Source organism: Geotrypetes seraphini, chromosome 4, assembly GCF_902459505.1.
Source record: "Geotrypetes seraphini chromosome 4, aGeoSer1.1, whole genome shotgun sequence".
NCBI classification, from domain to species: Eukaryota; Metazoa; Chordata; class Amphibia; order Gymnophiona; family Dermophiidae; genus Geotrypetes; species Geotrypetes seraphini.
In genome coordinates this window covers 292,120,502-292,138,240 of record NC_047087.1, presented here as the reverse complement: position 1 = coordinate 292,138,240, position 17,739 = coordinate 292,120,502, and the positions used below count along the sequence as shown (strand labels likewise).

The following is a 17,739-nucleotide window of genomic DNA, read 5'->3' as shown; positions in this document are numbered from 1 at the left end:
GTCTGTCGCGGAAGGTGGCCAGGCTCCATTTCAGCCGCAGGGAAGGCTCACTGCCCCAGCTCCTTACCCGTCCGCAGCCCGGGCCAGGCCTCCCGCGCTTTCTCAACGGCCCGGCTCGCTCGGTTGGTTTTTTTTTTTTACTCCGCTTCCTGCATTCACTGCTCTCAGTGACGTAATAAGCGCGCATGCGCACTTGTCTTGCCACATCCCGACAGAAAAGGGATCAGGGAACACGCGAGGCAAGTGCACATGCGCGGCTAGCATTTTATTATTTAAGATATATATTTTTACATCTTCTGCACTTTTTTCCACACTCTGTCACTTGGATTAAACTCTATTTCACCCTTATATAGTACATATCACATTATATATCATTTCATACTTACTCATTACATATTTTTATTCATAGGACCCCTGAAGAAGACAGTAGTGTCGAAACACGGACCGTGTTGGGTCCAAATGTTTCCAGTGCATTAGGTCCTAGACATTTTTATGTGGATTATTATTTTGATTCAATAAAGCCTTCATCTTGGAAATCAACTCTCCGCAAGTATTTTGTTCTGCTTGATTTCCTTTTGTGGAGGAATTGGGGTCAGTTCTTTTGTTTGGTAAATCATTTAACCTCCCATGCCCCAGGTACAAAAACACTTTAAATTGTGAGCCCACTAAGGAAAGAAAAAGTACCTTCATTTAATGTATATAATGCTGCATATATCTAGTAGCACTATAGAAATGATTAGTAGTAGCAGGGATCCTTTGTAAAGTTTCTTTGAAACGCCGCAGGAAATGCATTTCCAATGCTTATAATGGAGAAGTAAATGAGCACTATATTGTGACACTATATTTTAGTATTTGAGCATGGATTCATTGATTTGTGAACAGATGTTTAAGTACCTTCAAGAAAGGGCTTCCATGGTTTAGGATCCTAATATACCAAAGGGATGCACGATCATTTTAATTTCACTTCTGGAATTAGCTATGCTGCTCTCTCTCCCTTTCCCCCACCCGTTTTCAGGAATGGTTGTAACTGCAGAATACCAACGACATACTTCAATTAATGTCATGTCTCAGAAGGTTGTCTTCCTTGGAGGTGATGTAAAATAGCAGAAGGGGATTGTTGCACCCTATAGTGGTTGCTCTAACAAAAGCGTATTGGCCAACAATTTGAGACTATTGCTTAACTTGGTACTGTTTAAAGCATAGAATGTTGCTTCAAAAGTATATTACAGAGACGGCACATCAAAGATGTGTGAGCAAAACTACTTTTGACTGCCGATGCTTGACTGATTTCTTTTTGTTGCTTTCCAGCCCTCTCCACTTCAGATCAGCGATGAACTGCTCCACTGCCAATTTCAAGATGGCTGTCTAGTCAGTGACTTCTGTAAGTACAAGCTGTTGCTATAGTTACCACTGATGACATCAGGCACCGTAGCATCTAGCATCACACTGTTTAAATCTGTTCCATCTGCCGCGAGAGGCATATCCTGTAGGCATCCAGCCGGCGCCTCTCTTCCTACCCGGCATCTCGCGGCACACAGTTTGCGATACACTGGTTTAGGGCTAGCACAACACACTGAAAACTCTGTGCCTAGCCTAGCTTTAGTTGGGTAGTGGGAGGCAGGCAGCAGACAAGCTGATACATCTGTCGGAAGGGAAAATGAATTGCAAAGGCACACTATAAACAGTGATGTATTAGAGAAGGTTTTAGTCTCCATATTCAGTTGTGTCCATGACAAGGATAACAGCCCTTGTTTTAATTTCCTGTGGTCTGTTGCCCGCTGATGCCTCTTGTGTGACAGGGTTCCTTCCATTGGGGCACTGGCTGGGGAAGCCAAGCGATCGTTGCACTTCTTGCTGTAGGTAAAGCTGGCCTAAGCCTTACTGGAAAATTTTTGGAACCAGTGTAAGGGCTGATAAACACAGGATGCACCTGCTGTCCGCAGAGCACAGGAAAAGAATACACAGCCATCCGAGTTTCAAATATGGCTCTTCCAAAAACCCTGGCTAGGAGCCTAGCTCGACCCTAATTTTGAACTGTATGATTATGAAGCGACTACACGAAGCACAAACTCGCTGTACCAGAAATTTATGTTGGGAGTACAGCTGGACTTTTTCCTGCGCGTGTTGGAATCATTGCTGTTGTAATGTTTGTGATGCGTTAATTGATGTTATAACCTGCCTCGAACTCCACTTCGGAGGGTTTTGCAGGATATAAGGCCATAAATAACATAACAAAGTGCAGCGCTTACCATGTTTGCAGGAGTTACAGCTACCAGGTTCCTTCTGTTCATGGAATCATTAAAGTTAAGATTTCTAATTGAAATCAGCACATACGAAGAACTTTGCATGTCTAAATTAGATTGTAAGCTCTTCTGAGCAGGGACTGTCTATTGCAGTGGTCTCAAACTCAAAGCCTTTGCAGGGCCACATTTTGGATTTGTCGGTACTTGGAGGGCCTAAAAAAAATAGTTAATGTCTTATTAAAGAAATGACAATTTTGCATGAGGTAAAACTCTTGATAAACCTTTCCTTTTGGCTAAGTTTTAGTAATAATACTGTAATTTATAGCTAAAGTTTCAAGTTTATTATGTTTCTATATACCGCCTATCAAGGTTATCTAAGCGGTTTTACAATCAGGTACTTGAGTATTTTTCTCTCTGTCCTGTTGGACTCACAATCTATCTAACGTACCTGGGGCTATGGAGGACTGAGTGACTTGCCCAGGGTCACAAGGAGTAGCACGGGGTTTGAACCCACAACCCCAGGGTGCTGAGGCTGTAGCTCCAACAGATGATCAAGAAACTATTTTATTTTACTTTTGTGATTAAGAGAAACATACCGAGGGCCTCAAAATAGACCTGGCGGGCCGCATGTGGTCCCCGGGCCGCATGTTTGAGACCACTGGTCTATTGTATGTTAAAATGTACAACGCTGCAGCACTATAGAAATATAGAAAGCTGGATGTGTTGAAGAGTTTGAGGATGTGAAGTGTTGCACTATAGTGCCATATATACTCATCTTGGTGAGGGCACAGGCTCTCATCCTCCTCTCCTTTCCCCTCCCCCCACCTGCCGTGCATGTGTGCCACTTCCCTTCTCCTGTACTTCTGTGATGTTTCTGGCATGAGCAGTAATCCCCAACTTGCTGTCGCGCCACCTCTTCCTCTGATGTCACTTCCTGGACCCGTACCTAGGAGATGACATCAGAGGAAGAGCTGACACTGGTGCAACAGCAGGTTGGGGAGGAGCGCACGTGCGGCAGGAGGGGGTCAGGGAAGGAGTGTGTGAAGGTGGGAGGGGCACCACTGCCCTGGGCGCCTCTCACCCTTGCCATGCCACTGTATATACTCAGAAGTATAAAGTAATTTCAGACATTTAATGACATGATCTAAGGCAGCTCTCCATGCATTGCCCTCCTACCAGCTGCTAATCGGGACACAAGTGCCCCCAATATACAATTCTCTGAGAGCCGACAAAGGAAGCAAGAGCAGTTCTCATGCTGAGAACGAAATTGTATACCAAAGTATTATATTTTCTAAATTTGAAGAGGATCGGCTCAATTTTTTTCGCCTCTCCACTGGGTGGGCCGTTGTGCGGTGCAGGAGAGAGATGCTTGTTTGTACTCCCGAAGAAGTTAGGAGTTTTCTGAGTTTTTTGCTATACCATTTCTTTTTTGAGACGAGCTGCATTGAGGAATTGTTTTCTGGATATATTTTGGGGGTGTTTTCTACGTGTGTCTTTATAAGTAAAAGTAACAAAACTTTTATTTTGTTATGTGCTTCACGGTAAAATAACACATCTCAATAGTAGTTCATGTTGATAACATCCCCCTTTAATTGAAAGAAAAAGAAATAGCTTTAGAAACTGAAATCACTATTGTATGTAATACAGCTGAGCCAAAATCTAGGGTGATCAAGCCATTGTGACATCACTGATGAGGTTGGCTCTTAGGCATTGGTGGAATGAGGCATTATGACGTCACAATATCAGCTCTTGTTACCAGAGATTGAAACGTCACACTGAGGGGGGGGAAATTTATTAATGTGAGCTACTGTTAAGATGGATTATTTTACCACCGACTCGTGCTATTTTAGCATGAGACCTAAGGGATCTTTTACTAAGGCGCGAGTGTGCGCTAAATACTAATGTGCCCATAAAATATAATGGGCGTGTTAGCATTTAGTGCACGCTAAATCGGCTAGTGCACCTTAGTGAAAGACCCCTCTAGTTGCTAATAACCCAGGTTAACAGAAAAATAGCCCATCTTAACAGTAGCTCATGTTAATAACTTGCCCCCCTAAATACACATGGTGTTCTTGAATGATCTTCTGTGATGCTGTAGGAGTCCAGACCACTTAGTATTTCTAAACGAGTGTTTTCTAAAGTTGAATATACAATTCTAGCATCAAATCGCTTCTCCAGGGGCTTTATCCATCTCGGAACATGACAGCTCTTGATGGCCGATTCTCTGTTACTTTGACTTCAGCATCGGCGGGCCTTCATCTTTTTTCTCCCCCAGTGCTGCCCTTTCTAAAGAATACGTGTGTCCTGAGCATTGTGCTTGAAAATAATATTAATAGAATGCTAATAAAGGAGCCCAGTTGAGTTCTTGAGCTGCATCTGTCTCATTTCGTACTGCCATGGTTTCCAGCTCTCTATAGGATTTATTCCACTCAGTGGGCAAGTACAGAACCAAACCACTGAAGGATAAAACTTTTTTTCCCAGCAGCAGGCTTTCCGCGACTGGTGATTTTTGCGGTGCAGGCTAGTTGCTTAGATGGAAAACAACAACAAAACACAAAATATCCCCCCCCCCCCCCCCCCCCGTTCAATCAGATCTACCTTGGAGAAATAAGTGGTTGGTTTTTCTTGGATATAGTTCTATGTATTAGACCCTGAGGCAGCTTGCAACCAGCCTGCTGATTGACAAAGTAGCAAGCAGCAGTGTGCTGAAAATGCAGTCATGGTGTTTTGTAGGTTTTTTTTCTTATGCAATACACCCCACATGTTAGGGAAGTCATTTCATAACAGGATGCCCAGTGTGAGTAGAAAAATGCATCAGTTTTGACAAGTTGGATTGCTAATTATCTATTTTATTGCATTTTCTATTTTGTTGAGTTTTATTATGCTTATCTTGTTAGATGAAATGATATTTTGTTTCTGGTTGTCGCTGGGATTAACCTTTTTCTTGGAGGGTCGATCCTTAGTATTTATTTTGGGGTGGCCTCCTCTGCTTCGCATTTAAGAATTTGATTGTACACTGCTCTGTTCTAGTATTGTGGTAAAAGCAGTTTAGCAAACGCACAAAGGCTTCAAACTTTCTAAGTGTGTAATTTAAGGTTTATATCTTGAAAAGTAGATTATCTATTATACCTTACATATTCCACTCACAGACCTCAGCGGTGTTACTGTGTACACACTGATTAAAAACACCAACCCTTTCATCGGTCTGTTTTTAAAATATTTAAAATATTCTTTTAAAGTGCTTATTAGTGCTTTCTATTCAATCAATATCTTTTAAATAGATACTCATCTTTATGAACGCGGCTAGGGGTACATATTTCGACATAGGACTATGTTTCGCCACAGGCTGTTTCAAAGAATTCCCCTTTAATTGCCGGTAAAGAATTACAACGCGGGTAAACCGGGTGCCGAGGCTGTGGCTCTAACCACTGCACCACACACTTTCCTTAGAAAATAGGCTCCCAGAGCCCGTCCCAATAGCGCATGCTGATACTCAAATTTGACACCTGTTCTGAAGATGCAAGCGTGTACAGGTGCTTTGCTTGAGTACACGTGTTTTATTTAAAAAAATGAATGTGCTTTGCAGTCCCACCTTCTTTCTGCCCAAGTTTTGTCCTTGGAAATGTGTATGTGCCAATCTTGTAAAAGCAGGCACACGCTTTCCTTGCACAATTTTAGGAAAACTCTTTTCTGCAATTAAAATGGACCTTGCGCATGGAAGAAGCTTTACATAATGACCCCCTTGCTTTTTATTTTGGAAAAGGGGAAAATGAGAATTCTGTTCTTTCTAACAGGGCTGTGGAGTCGGAGGAAATTTCGGGTACCTGGAGTCGGAGTCAGAGTCAGAAGTACAAAAAACTGAGGAGTCGAGTCGGAACATTTATCTACCGACTCCATTTTTGAACTTGGCATACCAATCACGAGCGATTCTTTCAGCTATAGCACCCACTATATACACAGCACAAATGTTGCGAGCAGCTTCTGCGGCCTTAGAACCTTGATTAAAAGCAAAAAGAAGGTGGTGTCGAAAATGCTCATTTCTCTCAACTTGACATTCCATTTTAACGATCTGAAAATTAACCAGTGCTGTGGAGTCAGAGTCGAGGAGTCGGAGGAAATTTCGGGTACCTGGAGTCGGAGTCTGAAGTACAAAAAACTGAGGAGTCGGAACATTTATCTACCGACTCCACAGCCCTGCTTTCTAATATAAAAACAAAAACCCTCCCATGTCCTGATGGTGTAGGTTCTGTTTCATATGATCTGTTCTAATAAGAAATATAAGTTCTGCCGTTTGTCCTTCAGAATTAAGGAACAAAGGAGTTTTCCACGATGCAGGCCACCAACATCATTTGAAAGGGTTCCTGCATGTACCCTTCCCTTTTTGTGCATATTAATGTTGGAGAAGTGATTCGTTATTCAGGCGAACAGTCTTCCTACTTTGAGATATCAGTCTTGCTTGCATGATGAGGCATTTTGAGTAATGGTGATTTATTAATTTTATTTACTTACTCATCTTTTACTTTTCTGTAAATAGACCTAATATAAAATCAACCATACAATAAACTAGACAAAAACATAAAAAATGAAACAATTAAAAAATAGATGCATATTTCATAAGATAAAACTAGACTGCAAATTACAAGCAGCCAACTTGTGCCCTACCTTGTGTAAGATCAAAATACTAACTCCTAAAGGCACGGGTGAAAAGATTTGTTTTAACTGCTGTTTGAATGTTAGTGACTGAAATCAACCGTATAAGGACAGGTTATTTGTTCCACTCCAGTAGCCCTGCAATGGAAAATGAGGAGTTCCTTGTTTTCAGCAAAGTGGATTTTTGCCATTGATGAAATGGGCAATTGCTGTGATCCCTCTGCCATCAGTAGACGAGTTGGACAATAAATCTTTAATACCATGTTAGTATATAGAGGCAAATCATGTTGTAATGCTCTCTGAATGTCAAAATCTTCAATGCTACATATACAGTAACTCTGTACAGGTAACCAATGTACAATATAAAAATATGGAGTAATATGATATCTGGGGATTCCTGGGACCAGTCTTTTGCATCAACTGGAATCATAGGCTTTAATTTAGCTTACATAGTCTGCTGTGCATGCAAAACGATGCCTAAGCTGATTGATTTGGCTAATTGATTCAAGCAGTAACAACTTCAAAACAAGAATATAATTTGGCGGTGGCAATTTCAAATGACCTCTCAAGACGAAAAAAACAAATTTGAATATTGTCTGCATAAAGCCTATATTGCATCAAGGTCATGAAAAACTAGGCAAATGTACATCTGATTCCACTGTATTCCACTTGTTTCTCTGGTTGACCTCAATACTAATAAAAACGATAAAAAAAAAAAGAAAATCAGTTAATTGTGTCAAATGATGCAGACAAGTCGAGTGCAACAAAAAAGTAATATACCGGTAAACAGTGAACAAGGCCTTGGTACAGAGTATCCATTGTGGACAGTAAATGCACGATCTACAGATTTGCTGGTCTAGAGGTCCACCATCTCAATAATCTTAGCAATGGATGGTATAGTGGAAATCGACCTATAGTTAGAAATTGCTGTTGGATCTAAGCATTAAAAAGTGACCTAACCGTAGCACGTTTAGGACAAATGAGTATCTTCCAAGTTCAGAGAGGAAGTCACCAGGGTACTACAGTATATCATGAGCCAGTTGTCTCAGACGGGGAGCAGTGATCGTATAGAAAAATTGTGGGAGTTAAAGACTTCAAAACAGTGATGATTCTCAGGGTTGTCTGTCCTGAATCTGTTGCTCTTTTATTGTTCATGTTGTTTTTCTAAAAACATTTAGTAAACGGGTTGGTCTGGATCTTCACTGAGTGATGTTTTCATTTTGGTAGACAATAAACAGTGAGGAAGATGGTCTCAGGGAAAGAATTGCAAACTGTGTGCCGTGGCAAGATTCCGGGTGTGCCACCAGGGATTGAAGGACACATGACGTATACCGAGTGTCACTTCTGGTTGGTGCCTCCTCCTCCGCCACCCCTACATGAACCTCGTCTCATTTCCCCTGAGCTCGGGACCGTGTCTGGCGGGCCTCCGAGCGTGTGCGGATGTTGATGTGATGATATTGTGCCCACGCGTGTATGCATCATCTTGTCGATGTCAACATATCTGCATACTCGGAGGACTTCCAGACATGGTTCTGAGCACAGGGAAAACAAGATGAGGTTCTTGCGGGGTGGGGCTGGTGGCGGAGCAGGGTATACTCCTGAGAAAATTGTCATGGGATAGGAAGTAAAGTTCGGTTGTGGATTAGGAATTGGTTATCAGATAGAAAACAGAGGATAAGGTTAAATGGCCATTTTTTTTTTTTCAATGGAGGAGAGTAAACTGTGGAGTGCCACAGGGGTCTGTACTGGGACCGGTGCTATTTAACCTATTTTTAAATGATCTGGAAAGTGGAATGACGAGTATGGTGATTAAATTTGCAGATGACCCTAAACTGTTCAAAGTTGTTAAAACGCATGCAGATTGTTGAAAATTGCAGGCAATTGGAAATTGGAAGACTTGGCGTCCTAGTGGCAGATAAAATTTAATGTGGACAAATGAAAAGTGATGCACATTGGGAGGATTAACCCAAATCATCGTTACCAGATACTGAGTCCACCTTTTGGATTAGTGCCCAAGAAAATATGCTGAACTTGACCTTGTGGAAGGAGATACACAAGATGAGGCAGCCTGACCTAGGAGCAGGGGGGTCTGGATGTAGACCTGGTCTTGAGAAGGGCAGCTTTGCTTTACCATTGGGCTCCCAGGGCTCATCCAATAGCTTGTAGCAGGAATGATGTCCAGCAGCAGCATGTACCATATGTAAGAGCTTTGAGAAATCATTTGAAGATGTCAAGTCTCCTTTTTCTTCAGGTTCACATTACCCCACAGCACAGAGAAAAGAGATGGAGTGAGTGGTTAAAGTCTTTTCGGTCCATCTCCCTGTAATACAATGGCATCAGGGGAGGGAGATGGAGAATAGCCTCTTAACTGCTCTATTATTTTGTGGAGGAGGGGGAAAAAGGAGGTGGCAGAGATGGAGCTTTGCTTGTTGATTATGCTGAACATAATCTTAGGTTCTGGAAGATAGCAGGCAATACCAAGAAAAAAAAAGGGCCGAGGTTGACTGTTATCAGAGATGAAACTGAAAGCATAAGCTCGTCTCTGTTCTGGAAACTTCCATTTTTCTTCTCTAGAGACTGACAATTGGATATACATGGAGTCTGGCAATAAATTAACATAGATGGTTTTCGCATAGTGATTAAAAGACACAATCTTAAAAATCTACATGACCATCAGGTAGGTAACAGGAGGGGAGAACTTGGCCAAACCTTCTTGCGTCTGTGTTCATCAACTGTGCAGCACGTCTCGCTTATAATCACTGCTGAAAATGTTTCTGCTTTACTGAAATTAGTCATTAGTGCTACTCATCATTTGCCCTTGTCCCTGGTTTTCTCTCTTTGGTTCACTTTGCTTTATTATAGAGTTTAAGGTTGGATTATTAGATATATTTTGGAAAACCGAGAATGCCTGTTATGGATCTCTGTATCCTTCTGCCTATCCATTCATTGATATGCATTTCTTGAGAGGACATGAATTGTGAGTAGGGTTCTCTGGCCTAGCTGAATGAAGAAAGACATTCAAATGCATAGTGGCCCCAAAAACATGACAGAGGAAGAAAAAGGTGTAGAAGACACAGTTAGTGCAGATACTCTTAACTCCAGACCCTCCTTAGTTCATCTGTGGATTCTTTTCTCTGTTCCATTGTGCATACCTTCCATAGCACAGAATGATGCCCCTGTATAAGACTCTGGTGAGACCTCATTTAGAATATTGCATACAGTTTTGGAGGCCACACCTTCAAAAAGATATAAAAAGGATGGAGTCGGTCCAGAGGAAGGCTACTAAAATGAAATGTGGTCTTCATCATAAGGCGTATGGGGACAGACTTAAAGATCTCAATTTGTATACTTTGGAGGAAAGGCAGGAGAGAGGATATATGATAGACGTTTAAATACCTATGTGGTGTAAATGCGCATGAGTCGAGTCTCTTTCATTTGAAAGGAAGCTCTGGAATGAGAGGGCATACGATGAAATTAAGAGGTGATAGGCTCAGGAGTTATCTAAGGAAATACTTCTTTTTATGGAAAGGGTGGTAGATGCTTGGAACAGTCTCCCGGTAGAGGTGGTGGAGACAGAGACTGTATCTGATTTCAAGAAAGCCCGGGATAGTCACATGGGATCTCGGAGAGAGAGGAAGAGATAATGGTTATTGCGGATGGGCATATTGGATGGGTCATTTGGCCTTTATCTGCCATCATGTTTCTATGTTTAAGATCTGCCACCAGGTGTGGGTGGGAAGAGGAGAAATCCTCAGCAGAGGGGGATACAGAGGTAGAGAAGCAACAGCAGCATCCTTCCTAAGTACAGGAGCAGCGGGGACGGCAGTCCAGACCTTGGTTGCTTTCTCTCCTCAAGGGTCTTCAACAGCTCAACATGCCCAGGAGGAGCAGGTCGCATAAGTTAACAGCTCTGGAGGGGAAGGAGTGCCGAGATGAAAAGGAGCAGCTATGGTCACAGGAAGGTCTTTGCAATAGTGCTGTACATGGCTGGGGGTCTAGGAATTTGTGAAATGACTCCCCCTTTCCTTTGCTGCTCAGTGTGGTGTTATGGGTATGGAAGGGTGGACTTCATGAGAGATAGCCAACATTTTTTGCAAGGTTTTGTACTGAGGCAGTCAGTTATAGTGGGTCAGTAAAGCAAGCACAGTCGCGCGCACATGCAAAGCCCACACCCAGTATTGCACACACGCTCTGTGCCATTTTTTTTTCTGCTCCTTGCCACTCCTGGGGCCTGCACCACTCTTTGTGACCTTCATCAGCCAGCAATATCTAGAACACTCTCTTTTTAACTCATTCCCATATACCATCATCCCTTGTTAATTATAGTGAAAACAGCTTGCCATGTCCTCCATTTGGTACATTTCCACAGCACCTCACCAGTCTGACTTTACCCATCTCCTCCACTCCTGTAATGCCTCTTTAATGAGCACAGTTTTGCCTTTAATTGGAAAGCAGTGAACCAGTCTGCAAAGCAAACAGAGCAGGCCAGCTTTTCCATGAAGCCAGCACCCCTTCCCCCCTTACTCCTTTTGATTTGCCTTTGTAATGAAAGATTTATGATGAGAGTTATGGCCGTCTCTCTGACCCCCAGTGCTACCACGGGGAGAGGCGTTTCAGCCTCCTATTACATCTTTCTGTCTTTCCATCTCTCTTAAGTTAATGAAACACCAGTCTGCGTGATTTGTAAGGCTCTCATTCATCCTGCCTGTCCTTCACTTCGTTCCTATGTGCTGCAGCCGAGTTCCCTTTTCGGCCCAGTCAGGTGAGCTGGCATCAGCTTGTGTACCGGAAAAGAGGCCAGTCAGTTCCAGAACAGAACATGTTCATTTTAATAACCGCAATCCGTCCCCACCAAGACAACCACAACCCAGACCACCGCTGTAAATCCGCCCTAATCTGCCGAATTATGGGGGTGTAATTCAAAGTATATAGCTGGGAAATATCTCGAGAAATATAAATCCCCAAATACTTAAGCGCCCCAGAAGCCCAACGAAACATAAATCTCCCCGATAATCCCCGTACATCAGCAGCAGACAAGGTGATTCCCAACAATTCCGACTTATCTGAATTAACAGTAAAACCAGACACCAAACCAAATTCAGCAAAAAGGTCTAATAAGATAGGAAGGGAAACCCCTGGGTCACGCACATATAACAAAACATCATCAGCAAATAATGCGAGCCGGTGTTTCTGAGTCCCAATCCATACTCCTCTCAAATCTGGATGCTCACGTATACGGATGGCCAAAGGCTCAATAGACAATGCGAACAAGAGCGGAGAGAGAGGGCAGCCCTGACGTGTTCCCCGTTCAATTGAAAAAAACTCCGTGTAGCCCCCATTTACTCTAATGGTCGCCCTCGGAGAGCGGTAGAACGCCCGCACCCATGCCAGGAAGAAATCCCCACACCCCGTCTGCTCCATGACCTGCCATAAAAAATCCCAGCCCACCTGATCAAAAACTTTCTCCGCATCAACTGCTAAGAGAGCTACTTTATCCAAAGTTTGCTGCGCCTCCCAAATAAGATGCAACGTTCTTCGAATATTGTCACTAACTTGACGGCGCTGAATAAACCCCGACTGATCCATATGAATCAGTTTAGGCAAACACTTCCCCAGCCGAAGTGCCAAAACTTTTGCTAAAATTTTTGCATCGGTGTTCAATAGTGAAATGGGCCGATACGCTCCACAACTAGCAGGATCCCTCCCCGGTTTAAGCAATATAGAAATACCCGCGTCTCCCATCGATGGTGGCAGCATGTTACCTCCCCTCACCCCATTAATAACCCGTACCAATGGGGGGCGCTGCTGAGCCCGTGGAGAATGGCAGCCTGAGAACGGAGCTCCTGCACCCACTGCTGAAAATCGATAAATTACTATCTTTGCATTACTTATTGGCAAATAGCGCCTGCAGAAAACGGTATTTAAAGTTCTACATTATCATAAGGTGCGAGTAAAAACGGCTGCGATGGCGGATAAAAAGTTGAACAAGAGACATAAACCAGAGCCGACATCACCGTCCAAGACGCCATTACCAGACGCGATTGCTGACAGTAACCGCGAAATCCTGGCAGAACTAAAAGAACTCAAAGAACTAATGACAGAAACCAAAACGGAAACGATTGAAATAAATGAGAAGCTGACAAACCTCACCACGGAGTTCACTGCACTGCAGACGCGTGTGATCACGCTAGAATCCAAAATGGACGTCACTACGAACAACGTGGCAGAGCTAAGTAAACAAACACATAGAATCACATTGCTTGAAAGAGAGCTTGAAGACAGCAACAATAGGTCTCGCCGAAGCAATTTTAGGATTCTTGGGCTATCGGAGAATATTCCTGATAGAGATCTCATCACTCATCTTGAGACCTGGATACCGAAAATGCTGGACTTAACGTTTAAGAAAGATTTTGAGATTGAAAGAGCGCATCGTGTGCCTTCTCACCGGAATTCCAATGATAAATACCCGAGGCCGGTTGTGGTAAAGCTGCTGCGCTATCAACAGGTATTGGAAATCATGCAACGTGCTAAAATAAGAGCTCCATTGAAATATGAGGGTGACAACATACTCTTTGTGCCTGATCTTAGCAAAACAACAGCAGCTAAGCGTAAACAACTGCTTTCATACAGGCCTAAACTGAAGATGCTGAATGCTAAATATGGCTTGCTTTACCCTGCCAGGATGAGGGTAACCCTCAACAACCAAACAAAGGATTTCCTCAACCCTGAAGATCTGGCATCCTACATAGAGCAGCATGCACCGACTCCAATTCACCAGGTTTGAGTAGTGTGTGATTCACTTTGCATGCTGCTCACAAATCACAAATCCTGCATGACTGCTTGAATGTTATTTTCTGGAGTTGTTGCTAATCATTGTGCACCACTATAAGTTCTTGCATGTGCTGTTTTATAAGTTAAAAGTAGTTTATCACTAGTAGAATTAAACTTTTAGGGTGCTCTTTCCCTGTCATTCTTTGCATGTTACACAGCTGCACTTCCGAAAGTCTCTTAGAGATGTTTTCATCACCTTTCCACTGTGTTTTTTCTTTGCATGCTGAAATGTATCACATCTGTTGTGTTATTCATCTTTCAATGCATCAATCCAATGTTAGGTACACATGGGTGACTTGTGTTATAATACGTATGCTTGTATTATGTACAGATTCATATTTAAGTTTTGCTGATGTCTCTTAAAATTGTATCCTTAAATGCAAAAGGGCTGAATAATAATATCAAAGCAAAAAAAGTAATGTCTTATCTAGAAGGGTTATCCCCGGACATTATACTGATCCAAGAGACGCATTTAGACGAACCTGCATCACGGAAAATCAAGCTTCCCTGGACGCTTATACCAGCCTTCTCTCCAGCGATTGAAAAAAAAAAGGTGGAGTAATAACACTCATTAGAAAGAGTCCTGACATCAAACTTCTATCCTCTTCATCTGACATGAATGGCAGATGGGTAAGTGTGTCACTCTCTTGCGGAGCTTCAAATTATACTGTCTACAATATATACGCACCCAATGCTGATAAACCTGAATTTTTCCATGAACTTTCTGCTTCAATCCTCACAGTCTCTAATTCACATATTGTTATTGGTGGTGACCTCAATATAGTTATGGACCCTGATAAAGATCGTAAATCTCAAGTCAAATACAAAAAACCGAGAGCATGGTTTGCACTACACCAAATGTCTGAATCTCTGAAATTAACGGATACATGGAGACTTCTGCACCCTTCTCAGAATGAATATACCTTTTTCTCACACCCACACCTGTCTTACTCTAGGATTGATTACCTCCTAGTAAACAATTCTATAAGTCCTGATATATTAGACACAAGCATTCAACCGATCATTATTTCAGATCATGCTGCCATCACCCTAACACTTAGAGTACACACCCCTCCTGCTCCACCTAAACATTGGAGGTTTAACTCGGCACTCCTTAAAGACTCTAACTTTATAGAACATACCAGAACAGCCATAACAGATTATTTTCTTTTCAATTTGCCGGAACACACTTCCTGGTCCACATGGTGGGATGCTTTCAAAGCATACATACGAGGGGTTATTATTTCCTACGTTGCACATCAACATAAAATTAGAAGAGTTGCACTAAATAAGATGGAATCGGAAATACAACGTCTGGAATCCTTACACCAACAGTCTCCTTTGGATATTACGTTATTGTCTGAACTTGGAAAATTAAAACTTAAATATAACCTCCAGCTAAGTACCTCAGCAGCTAATACCATCTTTCAACAATCAGCTTCATATTTTGCTGATAATAACAAATGTGGCCATCTCCTCGCAGCTTCCCTCAAACACAAAGAACAAAAAGTTGCTATCTCTAGTATAATAAAAGATGACGCTTCCATACTGACCAATCCTGTGAATATTTCTCAAGCCTTCAAAGACTATTATAACACCTTGTACACTTCTGAATTGGTTTCAGATATACCATCAACATCTGATTTTTTTATTAGACTTACCTCATTCTACCCTAGACGAGACAGATGTGGCACTGCTAGACTTGCCTATCACACTAGAAGAACTGTCTACAGCTCTTAACTCCATGGCGATCGGCAAAACACCTGGACCGGATGGTTTAACGGTGGAATTTTACAAAACATTTCAAGATACTTTGCTTCCTTTTTATAAAAATTATATTGACCACCTTATTGAATCTGGCGAGGTCACTGGATCCTTCACAGAAGCAACAATAATTGTATTACCCAAACCTGACAAGGACACCAAATACATTCCGAATTATAGACCACTATCTTTAATAAATGTGGACGCCAAGATATTTGCTAAATTGCTTTCTCTTAGAATGCAATCAATTATCACTAAAATCATAGATCCTGACCAATGCGGATTCATCAATGGCAGATATTCGTCAGATCATACATACACATTTTCCACTGTTATTTCACAACTACACAATACCTCTCAATCTCAGAAACAACAGATTTTGGCTATTGGTCTAGATGCCGAAAAGGCGTTCGATCATGTTGAATGGCCTTTTATGTTTCAGGTCTTGCATTGGTTTGGCTTTCCTGAGAACTTCATTCAAAAAATTAAAGTATTATATACATCTCCCACTACAAAAACTTGTATCAATGGTATCTTATCTTCCAAATTTACACCTAGTAGAGGAACAAGACAAGGTTGTCCACTCTCCCCACTCCTGTTTGATATAGCATTAGAACCTCTACTGATTGCTATTCGTACAAATGTCATGATTCAGGGGTTTCATCTAAATGACAAAATAATTAAAGTCGCTGCTTATGCAGATGATATCCTGTTATACATTACACCGTCTTCATTGCCTTCCTTACTATCCACAATAGAACAATACTCCCGGGAGTCAGGATATAAGTTGAATATGAATAAGTCTGTAATAATGCCTCTCAATTGCCCTGAAGCCAAACATGACATTACTCAATATGGGTTCCAATGGACAGATACCAAAATGAGATATCTGGGAATCTTTCTAGGTCCAACCATTGAGGAAATGATACAACATAACAGTGACTATGTATTAGAAATTGTGTCATCATGTACCACCAAATGGTCCCCTCTCCTCCTTTCTTGGTGGGGAAGATTAGAGTCCATTCGCATGGTCATATCACCGAAAATAACGTATATACTTAGTATGCTCCCTTTTATTCTCCAGGGTTCAGTATATAAGAAAATGGATTCAATACTTACCCAGTTCATATGGAACAAAAAAACAACCTCGTATTGCATTATCTAAGTTGAAGGTTTGTAGAACAAGAGGAGGTGTGAATTTTCCACATTTCATACAGTATCATTATGCATTTCTGTTGAGGCGTTGGTCATATTTTTTGTCAACTTCCACTGAAGGTGCCTCTCCTACCTGGGTTCAATTAGAGAATACAATATATGGTAACGCCAAACTACAAGGCATTGCTAGCGTTCACTTTCTAAAATAGATAAATCAGATCACATCCTATCGTCTACAAAGACAGCGGTAGTAGCCATAGATTCAATCCTTCCAATACCATGGTCTGAATCTCGCATGATACCTCTATGGAATAATTCACTATTCACTATACAGGGGAAGTCGATATGCTGGCCTGCTTGGCAACGAAAAGGTATTTGGTTACTTCAAGACCTTATGGACTCTGATCACTGGCTATCCTTTCAGGAACTCACCAACAGATTTAACCTCAATCCTACTCAATACTTCCAATGGATGCAATTAAGACACTGTTTGTCGAACACTCTTCCAAATGCTCTCAAAATTGACTTACAACCTTCTTTACTTACACATGTCACTCAAATTTCCAACATGGGTGGTTCAGCTTCTTTATGGTATCGATTGTTTCAAACGATGAATACGGAATCACCCTCCGAAACTGAAAGCAAATGGGCTCATGAATTGTCACTGCCTTCGGATGCCATAGATTGGAACTCTTTTTGGTTTCTTATATTCAAATCCATAAGAGCAGCATCATTACTACAATCAATATATTTCTTGCTTCATAGAGCTACATGGACGCCCATCCTTTCTCACAAGATCGATTCTTTAGTCTCACCTAATTGTTGGTCATGCCAAAAGTATATAGGTATGTTACCACACCTAATATTTCACTGTGACCAACTTACAGATTATTGGACCACTGTCTGGAAAACCATAAGTGCTGTTATGGGTTTGACAGAGAATTTATCACTCTCTATTATAATTTTGATGTCAAAAGGTCTTACCACACCGTTAGACATTTATGAATCCAAATTATTTACAATTCTTATGGCTTTAGCATTACAGAATATTTTGTATAACTGGAAAGATCTTTCTAAAACTGAGTACCATGCTTGG

At 41.7% G+C, this 17,739-nt stretch overlaps 1 protein-coding gene across 3 annotated transcripts in view; it reads left to right on the top strand.

Moving 5' to 3' along the window:
• Positions 1-17,739, top strand: part of LZTS2 (leucine zipper tumor suppressor 2) — a 300,826-nt gene that overhangs the window by 126,084 nt on the left and 157,003 nt on the right. For all 3 annotated transcript variants that reach the window (XM_033941530.1, XM_033941531.1, XM_033941532.1), the window contains exon 2: positions 1,309-1,381. The gene's annotated coding sequence lies outside the window, so the exon portion shown is untranslated. The remainder of the gene's footprint in view (positions 1-1,308; positions 1,382-17,739) is intronic.